This window comes from Triticum urartu, chromosome 2, assembly GCF_003073215.2.
Source record: "Triticum urartu cultivar G1812 chromosome 2, Tu2.1, whole genome shotgun sequence".
Lineage (NCBI taxonomy): Eukaryota > Viridiplantae > Streptophyta > Magnoliopsida > Poales > Poaceae > Triticum > Triticum urartu.
Window position 1 is genome coordinate 677,879,837 of NC_053023.1, and position 25,947 is coordinate 677,905,783.

A 25,947-nucleotide genomic window follows, 5' to 3' on the forward strand; every position below is an offset into this window, starting at 1 on the left:
AAGTAATCATCTCCATCAAGCAAACCAACTGAGATAATATTGAGACGAAGTGCCTCGACATGCCTCACAGATTTGAGGACTAACCTTGTACCATTTGCGGTCTCCAAATGCACATCTCCTTTTCCAATGATGGCTGCTCTATCATTGTTTCCCATCTTCACAACACCAAAATCACCTGATATATAGTTAGTGAAGAGCTCTCTGCGAGATGTAGCATGAATGGTAGCACCACTGTCCGGTATCCAAATCATCTCATCACCATCCACAAGGTTGACGGTTTCATCAGAAACAAAAGTGATCTTCTCCTCAATAGTGGAACCAAATCTGCCCTCATTTTCTTCATGCATAACAAGCATGATGTCCTCTTCTACTGCAGTAGCTCGGTTGCCCTCTATGTCACTATCACTGTCAACTTGCTTATGATCTTGCTTCTTCTTTTTCTTTTTGTCTTTCTTCCACTTTTCCCATTGCCACTTAATGTGGCCCTTCTGATGGCAGTGATGGCACTCATAATCAGCATACTTACTTTTTGATTTGCTCCTACCTCTTTCTGCCCCTTTACCTGGACCTCTGCTCTTACTTCTCCCCCTGGACTGAGTGACCAGCACCTCTGAATGTGAGGAAGAACTAGCTTCAGCCACCTTTTTGATCTCTTCATTTAGTACCCTGGTTTTCACAAGATTCCAAGTGACAACTCCATTAGGTGCTGAATTGCAAACCGTGACCTTAAAGGTCTCCCAGCTGTCCGGTAATGAGCCTAATAGCAGCAAAGCTCTCACTTCATCTTCAAATGTTATTCCCATTGAAGAAAGCTGATTTATAATGCCTTGGAATGTATTCACATGATCTGCAATTAGAGTGCCCTCTTTGTACCTCAAGCACATCAATTGTTTGATCAAGAACATCTTGTTTGTACCTTCTTTTCGGGCAAACAACTCTTCCAATTTCTGCCATAAGGTGCGTGCATGTGTCTCATCAATGATATGGTTCAAAACATTGTCATCGACCTATTGCCGAATGAACCCACAAGCTTGGCGATGAAGTACCTTCCACTGACCTTCCTCAATGCCCTACGGCATCTCAGTGGAGAACACTGGCTTCCAGTATTCATTGACATACAACAAGTCCTCCATCTTGCCCTTCCATGCTTGATAATTTGTACCATTCAAAGATATCATCCTGCTGGTATTCACTTCCATCTTTCACCACAAGAAACTCAGCAATTTGCACAAGCAAACCAAGGCTCTGATACCACTTTGTTGGGGCTGGAAAGCAACAATGCGCTGCACAAATTCACCGACACGGCAAATATGCACACTACACAGCCCCCTCCACTTGTGATGAACTTTGAGGACAGCTTCAACCAGCAAGCAAGCAGCGGAATAACACAAACAACATGCACATGTGACATAGGATTTAACATGGAAAAACCTCCTCAACTTGAGGGGTAAAAAACCACGGCTGTGGACCGATCGGTCCACGCAACTTCACTATGAGAATGATGAGTACAAAGTATTCTCTAGAACCTCTAGAGAGATTTACAACACACTCTCCACGTTGCCAACCAGCAACAGCAACAACAACCACAAGAAGCAAGATTTCAGCAAAGCAGAGTTTACACAGCTTCTGTACCCTTCATAGCAAGCCGAGGGCCACCGAGTATGCGGGATCTGTTATCTGGGTGGCCTTGAAGTTGATTGGATCCGAGCACAGGAACGCCATTCCGCGATCCGGATCATCATCAACCAATGACTCCTTGCCAATATAAGCTAAGGCTTACCGACCGAGCGGATCTTGCGTCTTTCTTCACCTGCCACGCACCATGGTAATCATCTTGCAATACATCGTGTGTCATGCAAGCTCTCTAATTTGCACGCAGCTGGAGCAGCGAGGAGACTTGCGCGTTAGGACTAACTCATGTCGCGCTGTGCTTATTAGCTTCTGACGAGTATGTGAACCTACCGACCAATTGCTGTCTCACAAAATATCCCAATGTGTTGAATCTATTGACACAGCACAGCAAGAAGTCCCGACTATCATCACATATCCTGCTTACTTGACAAGAGAGGTCAAAGCAGGCTTGTAAGATAAACTCTATGCCACCAACCATCACTAGACAGAAAGTATACATGCTCGGAATCGTTCGAATCAGGTGTTGTGACTTTCGAACTTGAGAGGATAGCTGAACAACAGAGGCCGGGCACAAAACCTTTCAGGTGGTAAAGAACTAGTGAGACGGGCTCTCGACTCAGACACACACAACACGAAAGCACCTGTACTAAGGCACATACCACATTCTCCTAGCAAAGGCATCAATTGTGAGAGACTCAATAAGCTATGATAATGAATAAGGCAGTCAATCTCAGAAGCCTCGAGCCCAAAGGGTTACTATTTTGCAGCGTTGACAACATAGCATCTAACTACTCTATCTCACATCTTTCCTCCTGATGTGAATGATCCAACATCAAGCAACACACGATCAGTAGATGGTGTCTTCGCGATAGAGTAACACATGTGATCAGCACTAATGATGTCTTGCACTTCAATAGGAGGTCATCATGGCCCAATTACTGGCATTGCGCCATATGATCAGTGACGAGAGCAGATCACTCTGATCTTGTCTCATGTTTATGCTTGGACTGCAACACGAGAGACTGAAATTAGCATTGAAAAGCACCTAAGTACTTGTGTGGCTCCTGTGCAAATGCGAATAGTCAAAGAGCAACAACTAACTGTTCCTGGAAAGTCTATCATATTAAGAAGTCACGACAAGAAGACTAGTCAGCCTATGCGCCTCGAAGACCAAAACGATAACACATCGTACAGTAGACATTTTGAAAGCGTCGATCATCATCGGGAAGAGTAACAACAAGTCAGGCTATCTCGAGAAGGCTTACTGTTGGCAGGAGACCAATGATAGTGTATGTGAGTCTTGAAGCAAATCTCAGAGGTGTCTTACGTGTGCTCCTGCTAGACTAGACATCTAGAACATTCTTGATGTGAAACTCCATCACACCCTCAACAACTTTTCTTCACTAGCACGTCAATCATTCCTTCTCACTCATCGTCCAAGTTGCGCTGTGCCCATAGAGCACAACGTATGATTGATGATCCTTCTACTAGTGGCATTGTGAACAGAGAGCACATTAAAGAGCCTCACGCAATGGATTATGATAAGCATTGACAACGACGAGGAGAGAAATTTGAGCTCTGACCGATATAAGTGAGTGCTTAGGCGTATGTCTCAGACGCTAATGAGAGCGACACCTTTTCAAAACTGCTCAAGCTAATGCATCTCACATGACGAATGTGAAACCACTGAGATAGGATCATGACTTAAGAGTTGCCAACCGACTTGAAGTGCCCTTGCGAATCTCACAAATAGTAAGAGTGACAACACTGTGTCACAGTAGAGCGGGTTACTATCAAGATGAGCATATCATCCGCTGGATCGAATGAAGGCTGCTTGCGACAGTAGCTATGTAGTTGTCCTCCACTACCAGCCATTCATCTTCACCAACACCGTGAAATCGCGAGACCTGATATAGCAAGTGTCACTAGGAACGAGCCTCTCACTGCGAGATGTACACTGAAGTGAGTAGACAAACGGCCAGATATGCGCACTCATGCATATCCTCATCATGACCGCTTAGCACGAAGGTGGGGAGCAGTTCTATCAGAAACAAAATGAATATTGCCTATCTCGTCACATAGGGACCACAGGCCTGAAATGCTGCCCATCTCATGTGCTGTCAGTCACGCATAACAAGGCATGATGGTCGCATCCATGACTACTGCAGTATCCTCGCGTAATTCCGCGCCCTCTAATGATGCACAGACTCTACTGTGAAGGCTTAAGCTATGGATCTGTCGTTGAACGTCATTTTTGACTATATTCTGTCTTGGTGCATCTCCAACTCTTTAGACACTTTGCTCCTGATGAGACTTAATGGTGAGAGGCCAACCCTGGTCTGGATGGCTTATCGTATGTCCTGGGCACACTGCCTAGTAGATGTTGACTCCAGATACTCTACTTTTTGGAGGTGACGTCACTGACCACCCGCATCAGGGTTACTTGGTTACTTATGCATCTTCTGCCGCGGACGTGCTACGTGTCATCGGCAAATGCTGCACTGCTTAGCTGCAATCTACGCCTCGCTAGGACGTGGCAGTGACCGAGCTAACACGAAGTCTGAGAAGGGTAGAGATATTATGCGCAGCATGCCACGAGCGCGAGCTCTTTGATACACGAGTCTCATTTTAGTGAGCCTGAAACTGGTTTGCCTAAATATCCAATGTGATCATACTTTATAGCATTAGTACTAGATTGCCTATAACGCTGTCCTGTTGTTGATCCGACCATATCACAAGGTCAGTCTCGCATGATGTCTCAGCTTTAATAAGGAGAGGCACTAGCAATACGTCGAGCATAGATCTCATGCTACGAGTCTGTCCAAATGTTCATTCCCTATTAGAAGATAAGATGCTTTACATGGCTCATCGAGATAGTATTATCTACAGTGAAAGATGTCTGCGATATTTAGAGTGCACTCAGAAATTGGCACCCACGCACTCAGATTATTGGATCAGAGAACATCTTAGCTATTCGCACGATTGCATTTCGAGGCATAGACAGACCTGCGTTCCATTACTGTTGCCCATAACGTGCGTTGCAAGCATTGGTGACTATGTAGTGCATAAGAATGATAATGGTTCTGAAAAAACGTATTGCATGACCTATTGCCCGGCGTAGTGTAGACCCATGCATCAGCTACTCCGACAATGGGCAGTCGAGGACTCATGACTCAGGAGGGGTGAGTTCCACTGCCTTCCGGCAATCGCGGAGCAATGCCTCTACGCACGATCTCAGGGAAATCACCTGAGCGTTCCAGTATTCCATGAGGGTGTGAGGCAGACAACAAGTCCTTCCATGTCTTGTCGGGCTAAGTCCTCGCAATGGAAGGTGTGTGGCCTAGTCCAACCAACACATGCATTGCAGAATTTCTGTACGCCACCAAGAAGATAGCTACTAAAAGCGGGCTGCGGTTTCCATCATCAACGTCAGCATCTTCAACACATCAATAGAACTCATAATCCCAGCCAGATGTGCTCATGCACGACGCGATCACCTATGGTCGATCACTCATACACCCCCGCTCTGAATACCAAACTTGGCTTTTGGTTATGGAGGATCGGACATAGGGAAATGCGATCAAAAATTCCACGAATTAAAAATAAGTTCGTTTCCCAGAGTAGAGAAGTATCAGGGGCGGCCCAGCCAAAAACCACGAGAACAAGACTACAACCCACCCAATTAGCAAGCACCACGAGCAGAAAGAAACAACCATCGGCAAGATGAAGCAGCACTCTATAACACTGACCATCTCGTGACGAAGCCAGGCTGGTCGGTGCAATGGGTGGGGAGCGGGTAGGGGGGGGAGGGGGGTTGGGGGGTGCGGGGAAGCCCCTTCTGCTGTGGCCATTCAATCTTTTGGAGGACACAGTGGAAGCGGAGGGCGAGCATTGTTTGAGACTGGGATAGCTTGGCTGAGTGACAAGGACGCAAGCCTTACAACCCCCACATGCAGGAAAAACACAACCAGCAAGCTAAGCAGCAGGAGAAACAGATGTAATATGAGAGCGACGCTGGGTGAAACGGAGAAAAAAGAGTCAATAGCATATAAAGGTCCATTAAAGACAAAAGAGACAACATCGATGGCGCAAACAAATACAGAAATTAGTAGGAACAAACTAAGGATGGAATAAGATAAAAGAAACAGAAAGAAACGCAAAGAACAGCTGTAATACGAACATCTCCTCTGAACTTGAGGGATTAAGAAATAGACTTAATTAAGACACGTCTTGTGGCTCCGTGATTCCGGTCTTTTCATTACGCATACTTCAACTTGAGTAATTTTGTATTTGTAGTATCATATATGTTATATTTCTATATGATTACTTTTTCTTTTAGATGAGTTATTTTTTGACTCAATCACTGCTCTCACTGTGTGGTTCGTCAGTTACTTCAGGTTGTCAATTTTTAGGCTACAACGAACCAGAAGAGAGCAAAGCAGCATAAGCAGAGGGTACAACAGCTCGGTACCTGTCTTGGTATGCATAAGCTCGCTCTTTTAATAAAACCCGCTTGAATTAACAAATCCGCACAACATTCTGGCAGACAAGTGATTCACATAGGTTCTCTGACATCTCCTACCATTTCAGCTCAATCGGACATATTCTACGCAATCGACTACTGTTCGTACAAGCTATATACGGTTTTCCACAAGTACAACTACGGTTATCTGGTTGTACCGACTGTATAAATGCTAGCCACAGACATTGTCACAGAGGGGCTTTTAATTGAAAGAGACTAAAATATCAAAAACATTTTTGAGAGATCTACTGATGCGTTGTACATATTTGGGAATCGGTGTCTCTGTCTCACCCCCTCATGGAGCTTGCAGTATTGGCGCTCATAAGAGCACACTATACCAGTGCTGATTGTACAGTTACTCACAAATGTAAGTGAACGAAGCGTCACTAGTTTGGCGAGGTCGCAAACTACATAAAGTCACACGTTCAAGGCTCTACTTAGTCTTTGAGCCCTGCTCTTGACAACTCCTCTACTGCATCGCATTCAACGGCTGCGCAACACATGTCTGATGACGTCTAGAGCTGCAGGCACCACTCTGAAGATCGAGAAGACCGCTGTCGCAGCATCTTCTTACTTGGCGAGATACACTCCCTACTCCTCATTCACAGCCTTGTGTTTTTCTCGTCTCCGCTTTGTTGTGGCGTTCTGGCAACGGGCGTCTATTCGTCGTTCCGGACACGATAGGACAGTCGCGACAGCCAAGCCAGCAAGAGGAGATGACAGCAAGTCCTATGGGATGATTGATCCTTGGAGCTGACAGATAGATCACATGAATTCGATCAGTGCGAAGCGACTCTTCTCAACCTCGCTCAGGAGTATGCCAGCAGTAGGTATGCAACAGGCTTATGGACATTCTATGTATGTGACGTGAGAGGAGTATGCCTCGCAACAGACCGCCATTTGGTTCGGGGATGCGAGCTCCCTACGCGACCATCTAAAGTCTTGTACATAGACTCATTGTGCCATCTGGTTTCCTTGCGAGTATCGTCATCGAATTAGGATTGCGCACAGTGTGGAGCATGCGCGACGTGACGGGTCGGTCTCGATGATATCCATGTATGTGAGTGAGATTCGATTAAGTTTCCCGCCAGACTCTAGAGACCCGTACATGTATGGCACACTTGCTGCGCGGTGTGCACGCGAGAACACTAGAATCAGCCTTTTCTTGCTGAGACTGATTAATCGGTCTTGGTCAGTCGTACTTGTAGCGTTCCAAGATGCACACGATCGACCTTCGGCGATCAGCATGGAAATTTCGCGATGGTGTACGTATGTCTGAAGAAACATGGCACCATGTAGATAACGGATATCGGTCTCGACTGGCCTTCGAACAGTTAAATTATCCTGTATACCTTTTTCTTCGAGGCAAGAGAGAAAGTACATCACGTATTACAGTGCATGTGTACTACTAGAAGAATTTGGATTATGAACACTAGCTATTGAGAAATTGTCTTACCTCTCTTATCGACGCGTATTAGGCTATGCCAGGATAGAAGCTAGTCGTCGTAGAATCCACTGCTCGTCTGCTGGAGAGTAGTGTCCTTCGATGACTGAGTTCGGTGTAGCCTGTTCCTGTAGCTGCTCGCTTCCCTCACAGCAGCCACCACCATATCGACTCTCTCCACCTCACATCGGAGCCTCTCGACGTCATCGGCAAGCCCGACTTGTCGAATCCAGGCTTCCATCTTGTCCAGCAGGAGAGTTGCAAGGATGGTGTCGGTGTCAAAACCGGTGGATCTCGGGTAGGGGGTCCCGAACTGTGCGTCTAGGCCGGATGGTAACAGGAGGCAGGGGACACAATGTTTTACCCAGGTTCGGGCCCTCTTGATGGAGGTAAAACCCGACGTCCTGCTTGATTGATATTGATGATATGGGTAGTACAAGAGTAGATCTACCACGAGATCAAGGAGGCTAAACCCTAGAAGCTAGCCTATGGTATGATTGTTGTTCGTCCTACGGACTAAAACCCTCCGGTTTGTATAGACACCGGAGAGGGCTAGGGTTACACAGAGTCGGTTACAATGGTAGGAGATATACATATCCGTATCGCCAAGCTTGCCTTCCACGCCAAGGAAAGTCCCTTCCGGACACGAGACGAAGTCTTCAATCTTATATCTTCATAGTCCAGGAGTCCAGCCGAAGGTATAGTCCGGCTATCCGGACACCCCCTAATCCAGGACTCCGTCAGATGGTCTGCACCAGCCATGTAATCGCGGCCTCTAGGAAAGAGTCTCCCGCCAGCTCCATCATCAGATCCGGGAGGAGCAGGTCTCGAGATCTAAGTCAACGAAGGAAGGAAGGGGAGTTCAGCGTGTGGAAAGGGGAGCAGCGGAGCGGAGAGGAACACCACAAAAGAATATTTCCTCAAAACAGAGCATCCCCAAACTTAATTCCTGCTCGTCTCGAGTAGGTAAATGATAAAAATGAAATTTTTGATGTAGAATGCTACCTAATATATTCATCAGTGTAATCTTCTCTATTGTGGCAAGAATATCCAGATCCATAAGATTCAAAACAAAAGTTTAATATTGACATAAAAATAATAATACTTCAAGCATACTAACAAAGAAATCATGTCTTCTCAAAATAACATGGTTAAAGAAAGCTATCCCTACAAAATCATATAGTCTGGCTATGCTCTATCTTCATCACACAAAGTATTTAATCATGCACAACCCCGATGACAAACCAAGCAATTGTTTCATACTTTTGATTTTCACAAACTTTTTTAATCTTCACGCAATACATGAACGTGAGCCATGGATATAGCACTAAAGGTGGAATAGAATGGTGGTTGTGGAGAAGACAAAAAGGAGAAGATAGTCTCAAATCAACTAGGCGTATTAACGGGCTATGGAGATGCCCATCAATAGGTATCAATGCCCCACCCCACCTACCTCGGACGGGCCCCACTCCCCACCATCTCCTAGCCGGCCACCCACACCCGCAACGCCGCACACACCCTGCACTGCCACGTGCTCGCCTGCCTCTGGTTCGCCCCGCACCCGTTGCCGCACAGAGGAACTCTCAATGATGAGGCATCCTTCCTGATGGCGACGGCACAGAGGAACTCTCAATGAAAGCACCAATGTCGGTGTCAAAACCGGCGGATCTCGGGTAGGGGGTCCCGAACTGTGCGTCTACACCGGATGGTAACAGGAGGCAGGGGACACAATGTTTTACCAAGGTTCGGGCCCTCTTGATGGAGGTAAAACCCGACGTCCTGCTTGATTGATATTGATGATATGGGTAGTACAAGAGTAGATCTACCACGAGATCAAGGAGGCTAAACCCTAGAAGCTAGCCTATGGTATGATTGTTGTTCGTCCTACGAACTAAAACCCTCTAGTTTATATAGACACCGGAGAGGGCTAGGGTTACACAGAGTCGATTACAATGGTAGGAGATCTACATATCCGTATCGCCAAGCTTGCCTTCCACGCCAAGGAAAGTCCCTTTCGGACACGAGACGAAGTCTTCAATCTTGTATCTTCATAGTCCAGGAGTCCAGCCGAAGGTATAGTCCGGCTATCCGGACACCCCCTAATCCAGGACTCCCTCAGTAGCCCCCGAACCAGGCTTCAATGACGACGAGTCCGGCGCGCAAATTGTCTTCGGCATTGCAAGGCGGGTTCTCCTCGAAATTCCGTGTACCTGTTGAATAGTGTTCGGTTTCTTGTAAATGTAGCGCTCCTTGGCTTCTACGCCCAATAATGGCCGTCTTCCACGTGTCAAATGAATACGAAAAGTCAGGGTGTTTTTTTATATTTACACCCCTAGCCGCGTGAATGAGCCGCCTATTTAAGGGGACGAGGATTTAGATCCAAACCACACCTTCTCCCCTCCGCGAGTATTCATCAGAGCGTATCCGACAAAGGTCCATTCTATCATGGCCGGCCGCCGCAGCTCCTCCTCTCGCCCTTCCAGCCCTCAGCCTGGAGATTGGGAGAGCTGCTCCATCCCGCACAGCGAGCTAGTGACGCTCCAGACCAAGGGATTTCTCCCCCCGGCCTATATGGTCCCGGTTCGAGCCGGACTCGCCACCTATAATGGCGGAGAGCAAGCGGAGAGCGCCCCCAATCCCTCCAAAGGAGAGCGGGTATGCCTTGTCCCTTACTTAATAAGAGGGCTCGGATTTCCAATTCATCCGTTTCTCCGGGGGCTCCTGGAGTTCTATGGCCTCCAGCTGCACAACCTCACGCCTGCCTCCATATTGCATATCGCGGGCTTCGTAGCCCTTTGCGAGCTGTTTTTGGGCTGCGAGGTTCATTTTGCGCTGTGGAAAAGGCTATTCTGCATTGTGCCCCGTTCTCAGAAAGGGTCAATATATCAAGTGGGCGGAGCCGAAGTGTGGCGCATCGCCGGGACCGGATATCTATCCGGAACCCCAAAGAAGGTGTCCGAGGACTGGCCTTCGAAATGATTTTATATAGAGGACGTCCCGCTGCCGGATCCTGTCCGGATCGGCCTCCCTGAGTTCGACAGTGCTCCTCTAAAGAAGCACCTAAGCTGGCATCCGCCGAGCCCTCAGAGGGAAAGCGACAAGGACGTTCTTTACCTGATGGGCCGGATAAGATTGTTAGCTCATTCCGGACTAACCATGATCGGGGTCATGGCCGCATGCATCATGCGGGGTGTGCAACCGCTCCAGTATAGAGGCCACCCCATGTGGGACTTCAACGGGGAGGACGACGCCCCCCGCCACGGACGTAAGGGGCCGGATTCGGCTGCCGCTCTAATAAAGACCTTGTCCGCTTTGTACAAGGGGGAAGAGGAGGAATTTCTCCGCGTCAACCCACAGGGTGGATTTTCTATGTACAATCCTCCAAGTTGGGTAAGTGGACACTTTTACTTGCCCATCCGTTTTATGTTCCCATCGTTAAATATTCAGTCTAATGACTTCAACACAGGAACTGTGCCAGGCTGTTAAAGAAATAAACAGCCCTCCTCCACAACCCGAGGATCTAGGACGGTCCCTTGACCCGGCCTCTCAAGAGGATCCGGACTTATCTGTGGAGCTGATTGATGGGGTGTTTCATCAATTGAGTAAGGACAACGCCTTGGTGGCCATTACGGCCGATTACCCAGGGCTACTCCCAGCCTCACAGGTAACTGAGACCGAAGTCCCAGCACTTTGAAAAGGGATCTATCCTCGCGTGTTTTTGATTGCCGTGTGACAACCGTGTTTTGTAGGGGAGGTCCTTGAGACGGGAGGCCGAGCCTGCGGCGACTAGCCAACGAGGGGCGGCAAGGCCCCGCGGGCTGAAAAGAGGTGCGGTCCGGACTGAGACGCCGGCGCAAAGGTATAGCGCGCCATCTTATTCGCAGGTGTTATTCCTTCAAGGAATATTAACGCTTGTGCTCTCTTCAGGATGAAGAGACCTCGCCGGACTATATCCGGAGAGGTTGCCAATCGAGGTTGCCAATCGCGCCTCCACCAGCCATGCTCCAAAACCTGGTCCGGAAGCGGAGGCGAACACAAGGCGCGCACTGGACGCTCCTTTGACAGAGGATGCGGATAGGTTGTCTGCCACCAATTCCGAGGTGGAGAGTGCCATGAACCACAGGCGTCGCCGGACAGTTCTTCGCGGCGCTTGTTTCTCCCAAGAGGCATTGGATGCCTTCAATTCGGGAGATGCATACCTCCATGCCGCTCAACATGGTCTAGCCAGAGCCACGGAGCAGTATGTAAAAGACATACGGGTAAGAAAATTTTGGTAATTATATATATACCGGTAGCCCCCGAGACTTGAAATAGTTAGAATAACTGATTTAAGGATCATTTGTTATGCAGGTTCTTACAGAAAAGAATACCCTACTGTCCCAGGAGCTGGAAGAGTGCAAAGCCCAACTTGAGGCCGCACTAGCCGCGGCAGGGAAGCCCAAGGAGACCCCCTCTGGTAATATACGCTTCAAAAGATAAGTATTTTGCGAAGTGCGGCATGGGTGCAAATCTGACAAATGAAGTTGCAGATGGCGCCGGATTAAATCCGGAAAAGCAACAACTCCTATGCCAGCTGAAGGCTGGTGAGAGTGTGCTGACAAAGGTGAGGCGAGAGAAGAACGATCTCCAAGATGCCAACACCAAGCTGGGTGTTGAACTGAAGGATGTTCGTGCCCAGCTATTGGACTCCGTTAAGGAGAATCAGCGGCTTCAACACGGCATATTTAGTAAGTGCTTAAACGAACTTTGAAAAAAGAGTTCGGCGAGGAAGTCGACTAACAGAGTAATGTCTGTAGGTATGCTAACAGGTCGTCCTGCAGAGGAAATGCCCGGTTCTACGGGTGACCTTCTTCCCGAGCTCTCACAACTGCACGAGCGAGTTCGGCAGGTGATGCAAGGCGTCGCCCAGGCCTTGTGGCCATCCGTCTCCATGCCCGAAGGCCTTGGAGAGCTTGTAGAGAAGCTGAAGGGAGCGCGGCGACGCTTTCGATTGTGGAAGATGTCGGCCTGCCGTCAAGGCGCCAGGGAGGCCTGGGCCATAGTGAAGACGCGGTACACGAAGGCTGACCCAAACCACATGGCCGAGGTCGGACCCATGGGGCCCGATGGGAAGGATATCCCTGTGAGCTTAGTATACGGCCAAGTAGAATTGGCCGCAAAGTATTCCCAACAGGACTGTAAGCTAGACAGCCTGTTAGATGGTATTGAAGAGGAATACAATCAGTCAGATTGACTATGTAATTTTAATTGACATGTGTAATGCCTTCTAGCCGGATTGTAGATCGTTTGTCATGGCCGACCTTTTTGCTTCAACCTCGGGACCTGACGGTCTGGAGTGTGTCTGAATACCCTCGCGGTTATATAAGAACCGGGGTATGCATGGAGACCAGGCGTAGGAGTCATTAGTGCTTGAACAGACAAGTGCCCAACTAGTTATGTTATATTACATGGTTAGTAAGAAACATCTTCCAGGGAGAATAGTTCCGTTAGGGGTTCCTTTCCCTGGGAGGCATGCCCTAAAGTGCATGTCCATTCTGCGAAAAGAGACGCAGGAAAAACATCTGGGGGCATATAGATAAATAAGTGGAAAAAAGATCATCTTTAGTTCACCGACCGAATATTTCCTTAAGAACGCTAGCTTTCGGCTTCACCCAGTCTGAGGTACACATCCAGCTGACCTGGCAGTAACAATCGCAGAGGTGCTCCCTTTACCACCTAGCCGAACAATCGGGAACGTAGGGGTAAGCACAGGAGCCAGGCAACCCAGCTTGGCCAAAACTTAAGTCATATCGATGCATATAATGGTGAATAAAAGGTACATGCGGAAGTGTGACACATGTGTTGGGCATGAAGCCCGTATAAATAAGCTTCTGTTTAAAGAAGCCCCCGGGTTTAATGAGCGCGGATAGCGCATCACTTTATGAGCCTTTGAAGGCTATAAGAGAGAGAGAGGGGGGAGAAGGAGAGAAATGTAAGACAGAAGGTATATAAAAAATGGACAGAGGAAGGAGACGAACACAGAGTCCGGCGCTAGGCATAGAATCTTCAGAGACGGGCTGCGTTCCATGGGTTCGGCTCGAGTCGGTTATCCGATGCATCTCGCAGGCGGTACGCTCCACCAGTGAGGACTTGGTCAATTATGAAGGGACCTTCCCACTTGGGCTTGAGTTTGTCCTTTTTCTTGTCCGGCAGGCATAGAACTAAATCGCCAATGTTGTAATTTTTGGCACGTACTTCTCTGCTTTGGTATCTTCGAGCCTGCTATTGATAGAATGCGGAACGGGCTTTTGCCACGTCACGCTCTTCCTCCAAGGCGTCCAAATTGTCCTGCCGATCGAGCTCGGCTTCTCTTTCTTCGTACATGCGCACTCGAGGTGAGTCATGAATTATGTCGCAGGGCAAAACTGCCTCTGCGCCGTACACCATGAAGAATGGTGTGTATCCGGTGGTGCGATTCGGTGTGGTCTGCAGCCCCCAGAGTACGAAGTCGAGCTCCTCTACCCGGTGCGTATTAGATTCCTTAAGGGACCACACTAATCTGGGTTTGATGCCACTCATGATAAGACCATTTGCACGTTCGACCTGGCCGTTAGTTTGTGGGTGATAGACGGAAGCATAATCGAGCTTGATGCCCACGTTTTTGCACTAGAGTTTTACCTCATCGGCCGTAAAGTTTGTGCCATTATCAGTGATGATGCTGTGGGGGACGCCGTAACGGTGTACCACCCCAGATATAAAGTCTATCACCGGTCCGGATTCGGCCGTCTTAACAGGCTTGGCTTCTATCCATTTGGTGAACTTATCCACCATGACCAGTAAGTATTTTTTCTTGTGGGTTCCACCTTTAAGGGGTCCAACCATGTCAAGTCCCCAGACCGCGAAGGTCCAAGTGATGGGGATAGTTTGGAGGGAGGTGGGTGGCATATGGCTTTGGTTTGCAAAAAGCTGGCAACCGACGCGTTGTTGGACTAAGTCCTGGGCGTCTGCCCGGGCCGTCGGCCAATAAAAGCCTGTATGGAAGGCCTTGCTTACAAGGGACCGAGCTGCAGCGTGATGACCGCCGAGTCCGGCATGAATTTCAGCCACGAGGTTCCGCCCTTCCTCTTCGGAGATGTTTGAAGGACTCCGGTAGTGCTTTTCTTATAAAGCTCTCCCTCATGGACTTTATAGGCTTTAGATCGCCGCACTATGCAGCGTGCCTCATTTTGGTCCTCGGGGAGTTCCTGCCTAGTAAGGTAGGCGAGGAATGGTTCTGTACACGGGGCGATGACGGCCATTATTACGTGGGCTGAAGGTGTTATTTCATTGGCAGAGCCTCCAATTATGTCAGAGTTTTCGGTGTCGGGCAGTGCGGTTGGGTTCGGGATGTTATTGTCGGTTTCCCCTTCCCATACTATGGATGGCTTGAACAGCCTTTCCAAGAAGATGTTGGGGGGGGACTACATCGCGTTTTGCGCTGATGCATGCCAGGACATCTGCCGCCTGATTATTTTCCCGGGCTATATGGTGAAATTCGAGCCCTTCGAACCGAGCTGACATTTTTAGGACGGCGTTGCGATAAGCTGCCATTTTTGGATTCTTGGCATCAAAGTCTCCATTTATTTGGGATATTGCGAGGTTCGAGTCCCCGCGCACCTCTAGGCGTTGAATGCCCATGGATACTGCCATCCGGAGACCATGTAAAAGGGCCTCATATTCGGCTGCATTGCTGGAGTCTGTGTACATTATCTGGAGTATGTATTGAACTGTGTCTCCTGTGGGGGACGTCAAAACGACGCCAGCCCCTAGACCGGCCAACATTTTGGAGCCGTCGAAGTGCATGACCCAGTTTGAATTTGTGCCGTACTCTTTAGGAAGTTCGGCCTCCGTCCATTCTGCGACGAACTCGGCCAAAACTTGCGACTTGATAGCTCGCCATGGCTTGTAAGTTATGTCGAACGGGAGGAGCTCAATGGCCCATTTGCAATCCGGCCCGTCGCGTCGCGGTTGTTTATAATATCGTTAAGTGGCACTTCCGAGGCTACTGTTATTGAACACTCTTGAAAGTAGTGTCGTAGCTTCCGGGATGCCATAAATACCGCATACGCAATCTTTTGATAATGCGGGTACCGTGACTTGCACGGAGTAAGGATAGTGGACACATAGTAGACCGGCTTTTGAAAGGGGAATTTGTGTCCGTTCGTTTCTCGTTCGACGACGAGCACTGCGCTTACGACCTGATGGGTTGCTGCAATGTATAATAGCATTGGTTCGCCAATGTTTGGTGCGGCCAGGACTAGGTTTGTTGCCAAGATGGCTTTTATTTCGTCGAGTCCAGCCGTGGCTGCATCCGTCCACTTGAAGTGTTCGGTGCGCCGAAGGAGGCGGTAAAGGGGTAGGGCCTTTTCTCCTAAGCGGGAGATAAAGCGGCTTAGAGCCGCCACGCATCCGGTTAATTTTTGTATTTGTTTGAGGTCCTTCGGGATATCCAATTGTGACAGAGCTCGGATCTTGGCTGGATTTGCTTCAATTCCTCTACCAGATACAATGAAGCCCAATAGCTTTCCGGCTGGAATGCCGAAAACGCATTTTTCCGGGTTGAGCTTGATGTCGTATGTTCGGAGGTTATCGAATGTTAGCCTCAAGTCGACTACTAGAGATTCGACATGTCTTGTTTTAATGACCACATCATCTACGTATGCCTCCACTGTTTTGCCGATATGGTTTGCCAGACATGTCTGAATCATGCGCTGATATGTTGCGCCGGCGTTTTTGAGACCGAAGGGCATTGTGTTGAAGCGGAATGGGCCGTATGGTGTGATGAATGCCGTTGCGGCTTGGTCTGACTCTGCCATCTTTATTTGATGGTAGCCGGAGTATGCGTTGAGGAAACACAACGAATCGTGTCCTGCGGTAGCGTCGATAATTTGATCGATGCGGGGGAGAGGGAAGGGATCCTTTGGGCAAGCCTTGTTAAGGTCTTTAAAATCGACGCACAGGCGTCAGGATTTGTCCTTCTTTGGTACCATCACCAGGTTTGCTAGCCAGTCTGGGTGTTTTATATCTTTGATGAATCCGGCCTCCAATAGCTTGGCTAGTTCCTCTCCCATGGCCTGTCTCTTAGGTTCGGAAAAATGCCAAAGAGCCTGTTTGACTGGCTTGAATCCTTTTAGGATATTTAAGCTGTGTTCGACCAGCCTGCGTGGGATTCCTGGCATGTCTGAAGGGTGCCAGGCGAAAATGTCCTAGTTCTCTCGTAGGAACTCTCGCAGTGCGGCGTCTATATCAGGGTTTAACTGTGCCGCGATGGAAGCTGTTTTATTGGGGTCCATTGGATGGACCTGGAATTTGACTATTTCGTCCGCCGGTTTAAAGGAGGTGGACTTGGATCTTTTATCGAGTATCACATCGTCCCTATTCACCATGGAGCGCAGCGCAGTCAGTTCCTCAGCCGCTAGGGCTTCGGATAGCGCCTCGAGGGCCAGTGCGGCTGTCTTGTTTTCGGCGCGGAGTGCTATGTCCGGATCACTAGCGAGAGTGATGATTCCATTAGGCCCGGGCATCTTGAGCTTCATGTACCCGTAATGGGGTATTGCTTGGAAGATTGTAAACGCTTCCCGCCCTAGCAGAGCGTGATATCCGCTACTGAACGAGGCCACCTGGAACGTGACCTCTTCGGACCTGTAATTATCCGGCGTGCCGAACACCACATCTAGTGTGATTTTTCCTGTACAACGCGCTTCCCGACTGGGGATTATTCCTCTAAAGGTTGTGCTGCTTCGCTCAATGCAGTTCCAGTCTATTTCCATTTTTTGAAGGGTTTCCTCATAAATGAGGTTCAATCCGCTGCCGCCATCCATGAGTACCTTGGTAAGACGAAAGCCGTCCACTATTGGACTAAGGACCAATGCGGCTGGTGCTCGGGCTGTTCGGAATTTAGGTTCATCACTGGCGTTAAAAGTAATAGCCGTGTCACTCCATGGGTTTATTGTTGCTACTTGGTAGACTTCGGCAAGGCTACGGAGTGTTCTTTTTCGCATATTATTTGATGAGAAAGTCTCGAAGACTGTTAATACCGTACTGGTTTCTCTGGGGTGGCTTTCTGTGGCTTCTGGAATTAGAAGATCTTCGCCAATTTTTGCCACCTGCCGGAGTATCCAACATGCTCTAAGGCTGTGAGTTGGTGTGGCGCCCTCTGCACTGTAAATTTTACAGGGTCCATTAAGCCATCCTTCCAATACGGTTCCGTGCCCTGTAGAGGGCTTTTGCTTTTTGGTATTGAACCCGGGTGTCCGGCGATGATGCACCCTTTTATTTCGGACTGGGTTTGTATTCAGGGCCGGATTGTCCCAATATTTTATTTCGGTTTTCCAGGCGCTTTCCATCGCACAGTACTTTCGTACTATGGACGTCAAGTCAGCGAAACGTGTAATATCACGGAGACTTATGGCATTGAGGATTCCCTTGTCCGTGCAATTATTGCAGAAGAATGAAATTGCATCTTCCTCGCGGCAGTCCTTTTATCGTGTTCATAACTAGGAGGAATCTGGCCCAGTAATGATGTACTGTTTCTTTGGGCTCTTGCCTAATTTGGGATAGATCGCTTATGTACGGGTGGGTGGGTGGAATCAAATCCGAAACCTCACCCAATCTGAGACCCAGGGGCCAAGGAGTTTCCGAACTCGGAAGTTTGGATTCTTGGATGCTGTCCAATGAATCTAGCCCGTCGCCTGACTTTAAGTTCAGGTCTTGAGTGATGTCCTCCCCTCTGCGGGTATCCGTATTGGATGGATCGGGAATCCGGACATAGCTAGTCCTTAAGATAGATGAAGGGTCACCGCACTGTCCCTCTACCACGGCAACGTGATGGGTGACCTGGGGAGAGTTAATCTCTCTCAGATCGGGTTTAGGCCCAATCTGGTCATAATCCGTAGCGACTCCCAGGGCGGCGATGCGATCCAAGAGCTTGTTTAGGGAAGAGAGCTCCATTGGATCTAGCTGCTCGGCGAATTCTGAGCTGACGTGAAGATTGCTTTCGATGACCTGAGAGGTCATCGTCGGCACAGCAGCCGAACAGGCGGTCATAAGGAAACCACCTAGCCGGAGAGTTTGGCCGACAGCCAAAGCTCCCTTAACAACAGTGCCGTCTTTAAAGACGGGATGAGGCATCCTTCCTGATGGCGACGGCACAGAGGAACTCTCAATGAAAGCACCAATGTCGGTGTCAAAACCGGCGGATCTCGGGTAGGGGGTCCCGAACTGTGCGTCTAGGCCGGATGGTAACAGGAGGCAGGGCACACAATGTTTTACCCAGGTTCGGGCCGTCTTGATGAAGGTAAAACCCGACGTCCTGCTTGATTGATATTGATGATATGGGTAGTACAAGAGTAGATCTACCACGAGATCAAGGAAGCTAAACCCTAGAAGCTAGCCTATGGTATGATTGTTGTTCGTCCTACGGACTAAAACCCTCCGGTTTATATAGACACCGGAGAGGGCTAGGGTTACACAGAGTCGGTTACAATGGTAGGAGATCTACATATCCATATCGACAAGCTTGCCTTCCACGCCAAGGAAAGTCCCTTCCGGACACGAGACGAAGTCTTCAATCTTATATCTTCATAGTCCAGGAGTCCAGCCAAAGGTATAGTCCGGCTATCCGGACACCCCCTAATCCAGGACTCCGTCAGATGGTCTGCACCAGCCATGCAATTGCGGCCTCCAGGAAAGAGTCTCCCGCCAGCTCCATCATCAGATCCGGCAGGAGCAAGTCTCGAGATCTAAGTCAACGAAGGAAGGAAGGGGAGTTCAGCGTGTGGAAAGGGGAGCAGCAGAGCGGAGAGGAACACCACAAAAGAATATTTCCTCAAAACAGAGCATCCCCAAACTTAATTCCTGCTCGTCTCGAGTAGGTAAATGATAAAAATGAAAATTTTGATGTAGAATGCTACCTAATATATTCATCAGTGTAATCTTCTCTATTGTGGCAAGAATATCCAGATCCATAAGATTCAAAACAAAAGTTTAATATTGACATAAAAATAATAATACTTCAAGCATACTAACAAAGCAATCATGTCTTCTCAAAATAACATGGTTAAAGAAAGCTATCCCTACAAAATCATATAGTCTGACTATGCTCTATCTTCATCACACAAAGTATTTAATCATGCACAACCCCGATGACAAACCAAGAAATTGTTTCATACTTTTGATTTTCACAAACTTTTTTAATCTTCACGCAATACATGAACGTGAGCCATGGATATAGCACTAAAGGTGGAATAGAATGGTGGTTGTGGAGAAGACAAAAAGGAGAAGATAGTCTCAAATCAACTAGGCATATTAACGGGCTATGGAGATGCCCATCAATAGGTATCAATGCCCCGCCCCACCTACCTCAGACGGGCTCCACTCCCCACCATCTCCTGGCCGGCCACCCACACCCGCAACGCCGCACACACCCTGCACTGCCACATGCTCGCCTGCCTCTGGTTCGCCCCGCACCCGTTGCCGCTCCCCTCGCTAAACGCGGCGGTCCTCCCAACCACCCCCAGATCCTCCTCGCGGCCCTCGGATCCAACGCCCACTACAGCCAGACCCTCCACTTCGCCTGCCCCTGTCCCCACTGGATCCTCCTCCTCTTCCGCACCCTCCACTCCCCATGCGCCACGTCTCCCTCCTAACGCCATTTCGGTTCAGCCACCCCACAATGCACACAAAATGTCCACATGTGCCAAAACTGGCTACCTCATGCCCAAACGATTGTTCCTTGCTGACGCCACCTCTTCCACTATTTCCCCCATCCCACCAACCTACAAGTTCGCCCTCAAAGATCCCCATTGGCACCAAGCAATGCTCGATGAATATCATGCTTTAATGAACAACTTCACTTGGTCGTTGGTGCCTAAACCTGCAAGTGTTAACATTGTCACGCGCAAATGGATTTTCTGGCACAAATTCAACACAGATGGCTCTCTCGCTCGCTACAAAGCTGGATGGTTGTACGTGGTTTCACTCAACAAGAGGGCATGGATTATGGTGAAACATTCAGTCTCGTGGTCAAGCCAGCAACTATTCGTGTGGTTCTCAGCATTGCCACTTCTCGCTCATGGCCTATCCACCAGCTTGATGTCAAAAATGCATTCCTTCATGGCGATCTCAGTGAAACAGTGTATTGTAACAAGCCATGAGGGTTCGTGGACAGCTCCAAACCGGATCATGTTTGTCTTCTTCGCAAGTCTCTCTATGGGCTCAAGCAAGCACCACGGACTTGGTTTCTCTGTTTCCAGGCGTTTCAACTCTCCTTGGGGTTTCGGGCTTCTAAGAGTGACTCCTCACTCTTCATCTTGCAACATGGTACCTCTATTGCCTACTTGCTCGTTTACGTTGATGATATCATTCTCACAGCTAGCTCCTCCTCCACCCTCACATATATCATCAACTCCCTCAAGTCCGAGTTCTCCATGACTGACTTAGGTGCTCTCCACCACTTCTTGGGCATTAATGCCACCGCCAACTCCTCTGGCCTCTTCTTGTGCCAACAACAGTACACCCTTGAGATCCTCGAGCGCGCCAAGATGCTCAACTGCAAGCCGGTCTCCACCCCCATTGACATTAGCTCCAAGCTGTCCTCCCACACTGGCGCCCTTCTTTCCAACCCTACTCATTACCGCAGACAGCTTGGCTGGCGCTCTCCAATACCTCATGCTTACATGCCCGGATATTGCCTACACTGTACAACAAGTCTGCCTCTTCATGCATGCACCTCGGGACACACACATGCAACTTGTCAAACGGCTCTTACGGTACCTCAAAGGCACATCTCATTACGGCTTGTAGCTCCACAACTCCCCCTCCATGGATCTACTTGCCTACACCGACGCGGATTGGGCAGGATGCCCGGATACACGCAAGTCCACTTCAGGATTCTGTGTTTTTCTCGGTGACAACCTTATTTCTTGGTCGTCGAAGAGGCAGCCAACCATCTCGCGTTCGAGTGCAGAAGCTAAGTACAGAGGCATTGCTAACTGTGTGGCTGAGTCTTGCTGGTTGCGTCAACTTCTCCATGAACTCAAGCTTCCTACGACTCGTGCTACTATCATGTATTGTGACAATGTCAATGCATCGTATCTTGCGAGCAACCCGGCCCAACATCAGCGCACTAAGCATATTGAGATTGACTTGCACTTCGTTCATGACCGGGTGGCTCTCGGCGAAGCTCGCGTCCTTCACGTACCCCCAAGCTCTCAGTATGCCGAAATTTTCACCAAGGGGTTGCCGTCTCCAGTCTTCAGAGTTTTTCGCTACAGCCTGAACATTCTTCCCAACGGTGTTCCGACTGAGGGAGGGTGTTAGAATCTGTGTATATCATTTTGTATATTGTAACGTTGCCTCTGTTGTATTCACTTCGGGATTGTAGGATCGCACCTCGCCATGGCCTGCGTGCCTACATTGTAGGGCGACCGGTGCTCCACCTTCCCTTCTTAAGCCCTGTACTCTGTGCCAGTTGCAATCAATCAAGGAAATATAGTTTCCAACTGCGCAGCACAGAGGAACTGCGCAGTCACTGTCCACAACGGCTAGCTCGGTTTTCCCTGGCGGTGGCCTGTCAAACGTGACGACGGAAGTACACATACCTGCTGCCCTCTGCAGCAATACATGCATGAAGACGGACAGCTCTTGCATTGACCCGTAAAACTCTGCGTCTGCATCGATCGATCTCTGCATGCTGCACAGTGAGAGGGCAACAGCGAGACGAGGAAAGCGGCAGAGAAATTAACGGGCGGACTCGGGCTCTTGTTCTTCCCACCCATCTCCACTCCATTCCACCTCCGCATGTCCCTCTTGTTCCTCTCCACCGCTAAACCTCTTCGTCCTCTCGATCTGCAATCGCCTCCCCTCTCCTCCTCCTCCTCCTCCTCCCCCTTCTCCTGACTGGGATCTCGATCGGATGAGATGGCCGACGCCAGCGCCGGCAACAATGCGGGTAGCACGAGCAACGCCGAGGTCCAGATACAGATCCCTGCAGGTCAGATTGCCATCACTCTCCGCTTGTCGAATTTTCATCCGTTTTGGACGGTTTACTTCTGTTCAATCCGTCCGGCCGTACGTTGGGCTGTTCGTTGCCTTCGCTAAGCCCACGTTCCAATGGCGCGAATGCGGGCTTAAATTGATTTACAGTGTTGTTCTTCCAAGGGTGAAATGTGAACATGAGGGAATGAAAGGAAACAATTTTACTTGTCAAACTCATAGTGATTCTGTCATTGACGTCACTGAATTTTACAGTTCTCGCTGTAAACCACAGGGCCACCCAAAGCCGAGCCGGGGGCACCATCCAAGAACTCCGGCGCCAAGAACTGGCGGTGGTGGATGATGGTGTCGGTGGACGTCTTCTTCGTCGTCGCCGGCCAGACGTCCGCGACGCTGCTGGGGAGGTACTACTACCACCAGGGCGGCAGCAGCAAGTGGATATCAACGATATCAACATTCGTGTAGACCGCTGGCTTCCCCATACTGTTCCTCGCCCTCTTGTGTTTCCCCAAGTCGTCCGGCGGCGGCGGCGCCAGCGGCGACGCCCCGGTCGCCAAGGTCGCAGTGATCTACGTCGTCCTGGGGCTCGTCATAGCCGCCGACGACATGATGTACGCCAGCGGCCTCAAGTACCTCCCGGTCTCCACCTACTCGCTCATCTGCGCCAGCCAGCTGGCCTTCAACGTCGTCTTCTCCTACGTGCTCAACTCGCAGAAGCTCACCGGCCTGATCTTCAACACCGTGATCCTGCTGACGCTGTCGGACGCACTCCTCGGGGTGAACCACGACGAGACGGAGGACATGAGCGGCATGCCTCGGGGCAAGTACCTCATGGGCTTCCTGCTGACGCTGGGGGCGTCGGGCACCTACTCGCTCATCCTCTCCCTCATGCAGCTCACCTTCGAGAACGTGATCAAGAAGCACACCTACACGGCCGTGCTCAACATGCAGATATACACGGGGCTCGTCGCCACCATCGCCTCCATGGTCGGCCTCTTCGCCAGCGGCGAGTGGAGGATGATGACGGAGGAGATGGACACCTTCCGCTCCGGCCAGTTCTCCTACTTCATGACGCTGGTGTGGACGGCCGTGTCCTGGCAGATCACCTCCGTCGGGGTGGTGGGGCTCGTCTTCGAGGTCTCCTCCCTCTTCTCCAACGTCATGAGCACCGTGTCGCTGCCCATCGTGCCCCTCTTCGCCGTGCTCATTTTCAACGACACCATGGATGGGATAAAGATCATATCCATGCTCATCGCCGCCTGGGGGTTCGTTTCCTATCTCATGCAACACTTCATCGATGACAAGAAAGCTAGGAAGGCGGCAGCTGGTGGCTAGTATAGTATATATATGGTCCTTGGTGCGCTAGGAATTAATATTTTTGCTCTCTTCCAACCTAATCTGTTAGCTGCGAGGACCTAGGAGGTGTTGCTAATGCTATATATGTTGCAGGATTTTCTTCATAGAGTACTGCCTTCTGTATTATCTATGCATGCTACTGAATAATAATAGAATCTTCCCATTGAAAACTCTCTTATTTCTATCATCTTGTCTCCACTCCATGTCAGAAGTTGGAAATTACCAATACAGACTTACTTCTACTCCTCCGTTCCATAATGTAAAGCGTTTTTGCAAGCTAGTATATACATTAACCAACTTATTGTCGGCTGGTTAGAAAGAAAGTTGTACCCCGGACTCGCGAGGGATCGAACTCTAGGTTTAACGTCATGTATTTCTCACTAAGGCTTTGTTCGGTTTGAGATGGATTTGAAGGGGATTGGCAGGGATTGAGATGGATTAAATACCCTACAAACCAAAATCCTCTCCAATCCTCTTCAATACCCTTGGGAGAAGGATTAACCGAACAAGGCCTATGGCAGATGGAGGCATTCTCATTGACAACGGCCGTGCCATGACTTTCTTAGTCTTGAAGGTTCATAACTATGGTCTTTATGTATGTGTTATTACGTGAGCGCATGCATGTGGTGGCGGTGCGCGTGTGTTCGCATGAGCAGGCGTATACCTTTTACTTGGTGTGAATTTTCCCGAACCCGTGTCGGCTTAAGTTGCAATTTTTTTAAGATAATCTCGTGAAGCTTTTAACTCGTCATAATATTTACAGGAACAAAAGTAAAATCATCTGGTGTGCCTAACCAAACATGACGGCCAACCCCAAGTAAGAGAGCGTGCTTCGCTAAATTATGAGCCTCGATATTCGAGCTCATATACTCATAACTCACGGAACAAGTATCAAAAGTATTACAATGATCGATAATCTCTGGTATAATCACACCGTAAGAGCATCTCCAATATATGGTCTAAACATAAAAATTAACTAATTTTAAGACCGTCTCAGACCAAAAACGCAGCTTCAACAGATGGTTCATATGTAAAAAAAATTGGACCGCGACCTCCTCGTGATGTAAAATACAACACATCGCGATGCAAATATACATCACGAGATGCATCTAGTCCAAAACTAGCCGTCGCCCGCGAACGCCCAACCGCCACTTCATTTCCTTTCCCGCCCGCCCGCCCACGACCTCCCGCCTGTCCGCCGCCGCCCTGATGCCACCCGCCCGCCGCGGAGCCGGCCCCGCCGCCCGCCGCTGTTTCCACGCCGCCCTCCCGCCCCCGTAGCTCCGTCTTCCACTGCCCCGCCGTAGCTCCGCCCGCCACCCCGCAGCTCCACCCCGCCCTACTCCATCCTGCCCGGCACCGTCCGCCACCGCCCCGCAGCTCCGCCCGCCGCCGCCGCCCCACAGCTCCGCCCCGCCCGGCTCCGTCCGCCACCGCCCCGCAGATCCGCCCCACAGCTCCGCACGCCGCTGCCGCTCCACCGCTCTCCGATGGCGCCGAAGGAGACGCCGAAGGGCAAGTCGGGCTTCTTCAGCGTGAGGCAGAAGCCCTCCGGTAACTGGGGTGTGGAGTTCTTGAAGGAAATATGCCCTAGAGGCAATAATAAAGTTATTATTTATTTCCTTATATATCATGATAAAAGTTTATTATTCATGCTAGAATTGTATTAACCGGAAACATAATACATGTGTGAATACATAGACAAACAGAGTGTCACTAGTATGCCTCTACTAGACTAGCTTGTTAATCAAAGATGGTTATGTTTCCTAACCATGGAAAAAGAGTTGTCATTTGATTAACAGGATCACATCATTAGATGAATGATCTGATTGACATGACCCATTCCATTAGCTTAGCACCCGATCGTTTAGTATGTTGCTATTGCTTTCTTCATGACTTATACATGTTCTTATGACTATGAGATTATGCAACTCCCGTTTGCCGGAGGAACACTTTGTGTGCTACCAAACATCACAACGTA

The 25,947-nt window shown here is 49.4% G+C and overlaps 1 pseudogene; it reads left to right on the forward strand.

Annotated features, from left to right (window-relative positions):
- The first annotated feature begins 22,535 nt into the window (after window positions 1–22,535).
- LOC125534048 lies at window positions 22,536–23,945 on the forward strand (annotated as a pseudogene).
- The last annotated feature ends 2,002 nt before the right edge of the window (window positions 23,946–25,947 follow it).